Genomic DNA, 8,568 nt, shown 5'->3' on the forward strand with positions numbered 1-8,568 from the left:
TGGTTAATGAGTGGGTGAGACTGTCTAAGTATCATCCTGATAAGTGGCTAGATTTACCAAAGGGAGTCATTTTGTTTTGGTAAGTTGTACCATAGGATGATTTTGAATATCTACTTCTGTGACTCCACACACTATGGGATGGAATTGAAATGGATCAGACACGTTTGAAGTGGTTGTTCTTTGGCTTTATTTTCTGACATAGCCTGTACATCATAACTGTATTAAATAATAGCAGGACTGAAATATTTGGTAACCATTGCCCTGGCTATTCCTGGGTTATTGGATATGGGAAGGAAGACAGTCATATATATCTGACCGGTAGCTCATCTTCAACTAGGCAGACCTGTAACTAATCAGCCAGGAGATAAAGACTGTGAAAATTCAGGGCTGCTGTCTTCACATTTTGTTCTTAGTGTCTCATGTTCCTTGAGGAAAGTAGGAGACAGGATCATTTAACTCGGTAAAATTTATTTTTGTTTGAAGGTCAGCCTTACTCACCTCCAGCCTGACCCAGCCAGCTAGTTCTGGAGGCATGTTATCTCTCTGGAGTTGAGGCCACATGCACCAGCTGATAACAACATGGTCTGAACCAAATTGTCTGTTTGAAATTTCTTTCTAAAACCTTTTCCTTGAATTTCTCATAAAGGCACCATGAAGGATGGTCTGTTTTGGCTCTAAGATCACTGTGCCCATCCCAGCCACATCTGTCCAAGTTTACAAACCATGTTCACATGTTTCCAAATGACTTAACATTTCATAAATGTCTACTTGGCTGAGTGTGGATGAAACGTGGACTTAGCCTGGGCACTGTGCATCCAGTCTGGAGAAGACCGTGACTTTTCCTAATTGTGTGCTCGTCTACTGTTTAGCTATACGTTGGCCAGAGACCACAGGCAAGTCATGAGACATGGCTGGCCCACCCTGAGTGGGTGGGAGAGACATAGTCCTGGTTACTGCAGTTCAGTGTGCATCAACCAGTGCCCATTTTCAGGAGGCAGTTACAGAGCAAGACAAAAACCAAGGTTATCCAGGGAACTGTACTTAGTCATTACCTTTAAAATCTGGTGATTATGAATCTTCTTTTTTAAAGTATATTGAGTAGACATAAGATAAAACAGAATTGCTCATATTTGATCTTGAAGGCTGACTTGGATGCAGCATCCTGAAGGCAGTGACCTCAAAAGAACCTTTATGTCTCCAAAAGCAGAGAGGCCTCCTCAGCGCTTCCCCACATTTCATTGGCTCTGACTCACCCATCATGTCACTGGATGATTAGGTTCGGCAACTTTCTTCTGTGTATTCTCTACAAATTAAGTAGACATTGTTTACTGCTTTAAAATTAAAAAGCCCATTTTAATTGGGGAAGAAACCTTGTTTTGGCAGATGAAGATGAATATGTGAGCAGGCTTGTCCCCCAACCAGTGTGCCTCCAACAGTACGTGGGATACAGCCAACTGGCAGTAATTTGGGATTTCAATGAAATCCTTGTGCTGAATTGAAATTTATCTGAAAAGAAAGGTGTGCAACTTTGCAGTTTATTATCAAGGACTACTTTGAAAAGCCTGCAGTGCTCCCAGATCTGATCTGGTGTTCTCATGTTCATTGGCTAAATGTGTCTGTTTGCAATAGAAAGAGTTTCTTGTTTTGGTTTTATGTGTGTGTGTTATTCTCTTCTTTCTCTCTTTTTTTGTTTTCCTTTTCAAACAAAAACATTTAGATACTCATCTGTCAATGACATCTTTGAAGAAAGGGCAGTCAAACTGGGCCGGGTTCCATTTATACGTCAGCCTCAGTGCATAAATGGGCCCCATCCATCTTCTTGGCCTATGACATTGCTTACAGTCCTTTTCTTGAGGAACTTGCCAACTCTCCAGCTGCCACTAGCATGCTAAATTTTCTTAATTGCTTTCCCACTGCACAGGAAGAAGTGGTAGGACTTTCTCTTTGGCCCACCAAGTCTCTCTAGAGTGCTAGAACCTGCTGTGTGTGTCAGGCCCCTAATCCATTTTTCTGTTGTTATTGGAAATGTAAACCTGGAATTGTAAGGTCCACATAGTTTTGTCACTCACTCTATAACTTGCTAATTGTGTGGTCTTGGGTCCCTGAAGTTCTATCTAAAATAGGGTTGGGATTACTGTCTCCCTCACCTCACTCTGAGTTGATTTGGGGATAAAATGAGGAAATAAATAAAAAAAAATCAATATAAAGAAGTAAAAATTACCAGGATTTGAGGTGGCCTGTTTTTATTTTCAAGTTGGCAATATACTTCTGCATTCATTCATTTATTCAATAAATATTTCCTGACCTCTTTCTTTTGCCAGCCCTCTAGATAGAAATGAATAATAACCAGACCCTGCGATTGACATTCTCTCCCCTTATTCCATATCCTCCGCCCTCCCCTGCACCACCACCAGAGACCTTTAAAATAGCAGCTATTTTTAAAACCATGTCTGCACAGGATAAGTGAACTGAAAAGCTGAACAGTCATTTAGAAACTCCTAGAGATCAAAGACTTCCTACTTTTCATCTTCTGTCCTTCACAGCATAACCCAGTGTAGTCCCTGGAGTATAGTAGACACTCAGTAAGGATTCTATACATTGGATTGAACTTACAGAAAGCCATTTTGCCCTTAGTTGTTATGACTTGAGTTCTGTAAGTTACCTAGATCGTGGTGTTAGTTCTACACTACACTCTCAATGAAGAGACTGGGCCCAGTAAACCAAGAGTCACAGGTACTGTTTTCCATCATGCTGGGGTAGAGAGGACCAGGAGAAGAAAATAAATACATAGACTTGAGGAGCTGAGAAAAATTGGAAGGTATAAGGAGGCAGGGAACTTATTCCCCTCCTTGGAGTGTTTTCTGACTTCCCTATGCTTCTAGACTTTCCCTCTGACAAATATAAAATACTTAATCTCAATTTTTGATAAGCTCATATTTCTGAATTTTGAAAGTAATAGATAATAAATTCTGAATTATTTGCTTTAAAATGTAAACTTTAACATATCAAAATCTAAAATCTCTCTAAGGTATTCTAATTTCATTTCCTAAATGATTTCTCTCCAGAGGCAAGGGCCATCCCAATTATATTTTTATTCCCAGTGCCAAGGTAAGACTTGATATGGTAAATATGTCAAGAATATTGACTAAATGACTTGAGAAAGGTGGGGTTCATTTTTACCTGTTCTCTATACTACCCACTCCAGTATTCTTGCCTGGAAAATTCCATGGACAGAAGAGCCTGGCAGGCTACAGTTCATGGGATTGCAAAGAGTCGAACATAACTGAGCGACTAACCCTTATAGGCACACATGCTTGCAAAGTTTACTGACCAAACAGTAGGAACACAGAACTTGACCAAAACTCTGAGAGAGGCACTTAGCAGCTAAAATTCCTATCCCTAGTGAAGTGATGCAGACCAATATGAATATTTTAAGGAGTAGAAACACTGTTTAGTGTCCCATTTTGATGGCAACTTTTGTTAGCACAGTAGTTGTCTCTGCATTAGCAGATGTTTTTTCGAGGTCCAAGCATCTAACCTTCTCTTGGACTGCAAGGAGATCCAACCAGTCCATTCTGAAGGAGATCAGCCCTGGGATTTCTTTGGAAGGAATGATGCTAAAGCTGAAACTCCAGTACTTTGGCCACCTCATGTGAAGAGTTGACTGATTGGAAGACTCTGATGCTGGGAGGGATTGGAGGCAGGAGGGGAAGGGGACGACCGAGGATGAGATGGCTGGATGGCATCACTGACTCAATGGACGTGAGTCTGAGTGAACCGGGAGTTGGCGATGGACAGGGAGGCCTGGCGTGCTGCGATTCTTGGGGTCGCAAAGAGTCGGACACGACTGAGCGACTGAACTGAATTGAACTGAACTGAAAGCATCTAACCTGATGCTTAGGGTAGCTAATGTGTTCAGCAACAGAAAGAAAGGCATTGGCTACAGAAATGAATATTTTAACAGGTTTATTGAGATATGAATGATCTGCATACATAAAATTACCTGTCTTAAGTGTACAATTTAAGGATTTCTAGTAAATTTGGGGAGACTGATCTCACAGTCTGTTCCTTTGCAAGGAACACAGAGCATGTTAGATCCATTCATGGGGAAAATTGGAAAATGTAGGTTAAGTGGTCTCATTTGCATAATTCTCAGCCTTGTAATGAAGGGGGATGCTTGATGTTAGGACAAAAGATCTCATTTTAACCAGTTGATTAAGAAAGAGGTTGCTGAACATCATTGACCATTAGCTATTGTCAGGTACATGTTATTTAAACTGAGTATACTATTTAATATGCAGCTTTCCTTACAGTTGGGTAAATAATGGTGCCAAAATGTTATAGGGAAATATTCAGCTCATCAACATTTCTTTGGTAGGATTTCATATATGTGGTATATATGAGTTAACTAGTATTTAGAAATTATGTATCAAGTCTCCATGGATAAACGTCTAGTTTGTAGGTGAGCAAAGGGAATGTTTTATTATAGCAGAAGTTAATATTTACTGATCACGCTAGTTGTTCTCAACCAGGGACAGTTTTGACCCTCAGGAGACATTTGACAACATCTGGACCTACTTTTGATTGCCGTGACTGGTTAGGAGCGGTCCTGCTGACATCCAGCGGGTAGAGATCAAGGATACTCCACACTCTCCGACATTACATGGGGCAGCCCACGACAGCACAGGATCATCTGGTCCAAAACGTCAGCAGCGGTGAGGTGGAGAAATGCTGGGCTACACTGACAGGCAAACTTCGACTCTCGTTGCTTTCAAATTCAGTGTTTTCCCGTGTAGGCTTATTTACAGAAAGCTCTTATTTCATATCTTCATTTTTTTTAAATTAAATCATTCAATGATTATATATATCTAGCACCTACCATTTTCCTGTTGCCGGGGATACAACTGAGAACAAGCACCCCAGAGGGCATTGTGGAGCGAGTTGGGGGATGATGTTTGATGCGGTGAGAGGGCACTGTTGGCTCTCCTGCCCTGAGGCTGGGGTGGCAGCTGCCAGTGAAGAATCATTCCGACCAAACTGCTGCCAATGGGGGAGAGCCTGCACTTGTGGGGGAGGTACAGACAGCAGACAAGCGTTGCAGGAACGGGAGGAAGAAAGGAAGAAGGGCGGGAGGGAGGAAGGGAGAGGGAATTTCCGGTCGCAGCTGACGCTCTGTGAAAAATGAAGCGTGGTTGGGAGTACCAAAGGCGGGGAAGAATGCTCGTGTCCATACTTAGATGTGGCAGAGGCGGTGCTTCTCCAGCCTGGGGGAGGATGGGGACTCAGCGAAGGCCTCCCTTAGGAGGTGACCTGATCAGAGATTGGAATGATGAGATACAGCCATTATGCAAAGATCTGTGGGAAGAACGTTCCAGCAGAGGGAACAAACTTCTCCAGGAATCTTGAGTGAGATCCCTCACACATGTTGTGTCTCGATGGTTTCTCCGAGACACAAATGAGTCTCTCAGGTTTGGGTGGTATTTACTACGATCTTCAAGCATGACTGAATGGCAGATGCTCCAGGGAGAAGTGAGGAACCCAAGGCAAGTTGTTGTCTAAATGTCAGCTATGAGATGGGGCTTTTTATATATTTGACATTAATTTTTTTAAACTTGACTTACAAATGCACTGCAGGGTTAAAAGGGGCTCTAAGCTGGTAGGAATGACAGTAACAGACTTCAGAGAAATGGATTAGTGATGTAGCTACCAACTATGCTTTATTTCAAGTCTGCAAGAGAATCTGAGTTAGAGTTGGCCACATAGAACAGCTGCTCTGCATACCACAGTAGACAGTGACAGGCACACTGAGGATCATTGCTCCAGGAGTAAAAATAGCCCCGAGTTTTGAGAAACTGAATCTGTGCTCACTCTCTAGGACACTCACTCCCATGAGCCACTGTCCTTTTATAAACCTTACCAAAAGCCCCAACACACTCTCCACCCCAAAATCAGCAGCAGAATTTTGGAGTTATGGGTCCTTATACCCAGTTTTTGAGTTCTGTTTTGGCAGGACTCCCCTTTCCAAGGTCATGGTGGGATTTGAACATTAAAGCCAGTGTAAGCCAAGGATTTAGCAGTGAGCACAGGGCCATTTCCCCCTTCTTGCTCTGGGATTGAATTTTCACATTTGTAAAACGAGGTTGATTGGTGCTTTGGTTGGATTTATAGCAGCCTAGTTTTTAAATATAGAGATTTGTTTCATCATCATAGAAAAGGAAAAGAATTAACCAATAATGGGCTGTTTCTTGCACCCAGATTCAGCCTAGCTTTGGGGGGACCCTCTAGTTCCTTTTGAGAAAAATAATTTATATAAAGAAAGTGCTTGGTGAATATTTGTAGCTGAGTGCTCAATAATGGTTAGCTGGTAAATTATCACTGCTCTTTTTAAGAATGATATATGTTACACCAACCACACTCATTAGCCAGTGCTTTTCGTCATGTGCTGTTCCCTGTGAAAACTTGCATAGGGGATATCATTATAGTAGCTTTAAATGTTTCATAGTAAAATTTTGAAAGTCATACTTTCTTGTACCTATTCCTCAGAACAGAGACTGAGAAACTGTAATCCATAGAATGAAATTTAGGATGCTACCTTTTTTTTTTAAGAGTTTTATTGAGGTATATTTCATTTACTATAATGTTCACCATTTCAAGTCTACAGTTTATGGGGTTTTGGTATTTTTTAGGTTGTACAACTGTTACCACAGTCTAACTTCAGAACAATTTTATATTCTCCCAAAGAAAACCCCATACCCACACACCCTCCTCATTCTTTATATCCCACTCCCTACTCCAGCCCGAGGAAACCCACTAATCTCCTTTCTGTCTCTATGGATTTGCTTACTCTGGACATTGCAGATAAATGGAATCATACAACATATGGCCTTTTGTGATTCACGTCTTTCACTGAACTTGATGTTTTCAAGGTTCATGTTGTAGCAAGGATCAATACCTTAGCATTTTAAACGGTCAAATGATACCCCACTGTGTGTATGTATAACATTTATCCATTTATCAGTTAATGGATACTTCTGGGTTGTTCTTACTTTTCAACTATTATTACCAAAGTTGATATGAACATTTATGTACACATTTTTGTTCAGATACATGTTATAGTTTCTCCTGGGTTGAAAGTGGAATAGAATTGTTGGGTCATAAGGTAATTCTAGATTTGATATTTTGAAGGACTGACAAGCTGTTTTCCAAAGCAGCAGCAGCTTTTTACAATCCCACCAGTACTGTATGTGGCTTCCAGTTTTTCCTCATACTTATGAATGCTTGCTATTTCTGTCTTTTTTAATTTAGCTATCCTAGTGGGAATGAAGTGATTTGCATTTCCCTAATAACTAACTACACCAAGTTATCTTCTCATGTACATGCCAGCTCCTTGCATATCTTCACTGGGGAAATGTCTGCTCATATCTTTTGCCTGTATTTAAATTAGGTTATTTATCTTTTTATTGTTGAGAAGTAAGTTCTTTATATATACTGGATGCAAGTACCTTGTCAGATACCTACCACTTATTTTTATAAATAATATTTTATTGAAATACATCCCTGTCTATATTTTCTCTGGACACCTTCTTGCACAAATGGCAGAGCTGAGTAGTTGGGTAGAGACCATATGGACTAAAAAGCCAAAAATATTTACTGTCTGACTCTAGAGAAACCATTTGCCAACTCCTGCTTTAGATAAAAATATGTCACGGTCTGTTTAAAAAAAAATACCAAAAATGCTAATTTGTTCACTCACTTATTTTGCCATATTTTTATCTTATAAAAATGAAGAAAATATTTAAATCAAAAGTGTATAAGTAAATGTTGAAGACAGAACTTCCTGTATCAGAAGGTATCCATCATTGTGCCTAGTATTTTTGTATATGTGGTTACAGAGATATCCCAATCAACGGTCCTGGGCTTTCTAAAACTATATGCTATCACTGTCAGTCAAGACAGTGATTTGCTTAATCTTCACTTTAGTTTATAAACCTCTGAACAGTGTAATCAATATAATGCTTGGTAGAACATTGGAAATGCCCTCACATGCTTTGGTGGAAAACACTTTCTGGGATTTCCCCCCACCCAGCACGACTCATGAGAGATTTGGGGATTTATTTAGCTGCCTTTATCCAGGCAAATCTCCTAGTGACCTTAATGGGATTTTGATCTTGGTTAAAACTAGTATATGTACGACTCAGGCTAAGTGAAGGGCTAAAGAGGATAAATGAGCTGACATGCATTTCCCCTCTCTGGGAAGAGAGGGCATGATTGGAGGCTCTAGCATAAACGTTTTGACAGTCAGTCTGTGGACTCTTTCGCATGGAAAATACTTTTGCCAGTCTGTGGTGGGAAAGGGACATTGCTGATCAAAGGCTCTTTATTCCCATGGCCTCCCACAGTTTGCACTCACCAAGAACTCCCACATTCTATTCTGGGTGAGAAGATCTGCTTGAGGTCAAGCTCAGTGTCTGAATGTCATTCCTACTTCAAGGCCAAATTATATGTGACCAAGCTCAGGCAGCCTAGAGCATACAATTGTCTTAAAACATAAAAAGGAAGCTCAGAATG

At 40.7% G+C, this 8,568-nt stretch overlaps 1 protein-coding gene across 2 annotated transcripts in view; it reads left to right on the forward strand.

Moving 5' to 3' along the window:
• CACNA2D3 (calcium voltage-gated channel auxiliary subunit alpha2delta 3) overlaps window positions 1-8,568 on the forward strand; it is an 874,546-nt gene that overhangs the window by 723,543 nt on the left and 142,435 nt on the right. The gene's annotated exons all lie outside the window — the stretch shown is intronic.

Source organism: Oryx dammah, unplaced genomic scaffold (genome assembly GCF_014754425.2).
Source record: "Oryx dammah isolate SB20612 unplaced genomic scaffold, SCBI_Odam_1.1 HiC_scaffold_9, whole genome shotgun sequence".
In the NCBI taxonomy this organism is placed as follows: Eukaryota; Metazoa; Chordata; class Mammalia; order Artiodactyla; family Bovidae; genus Oryx; species Oryx dammah.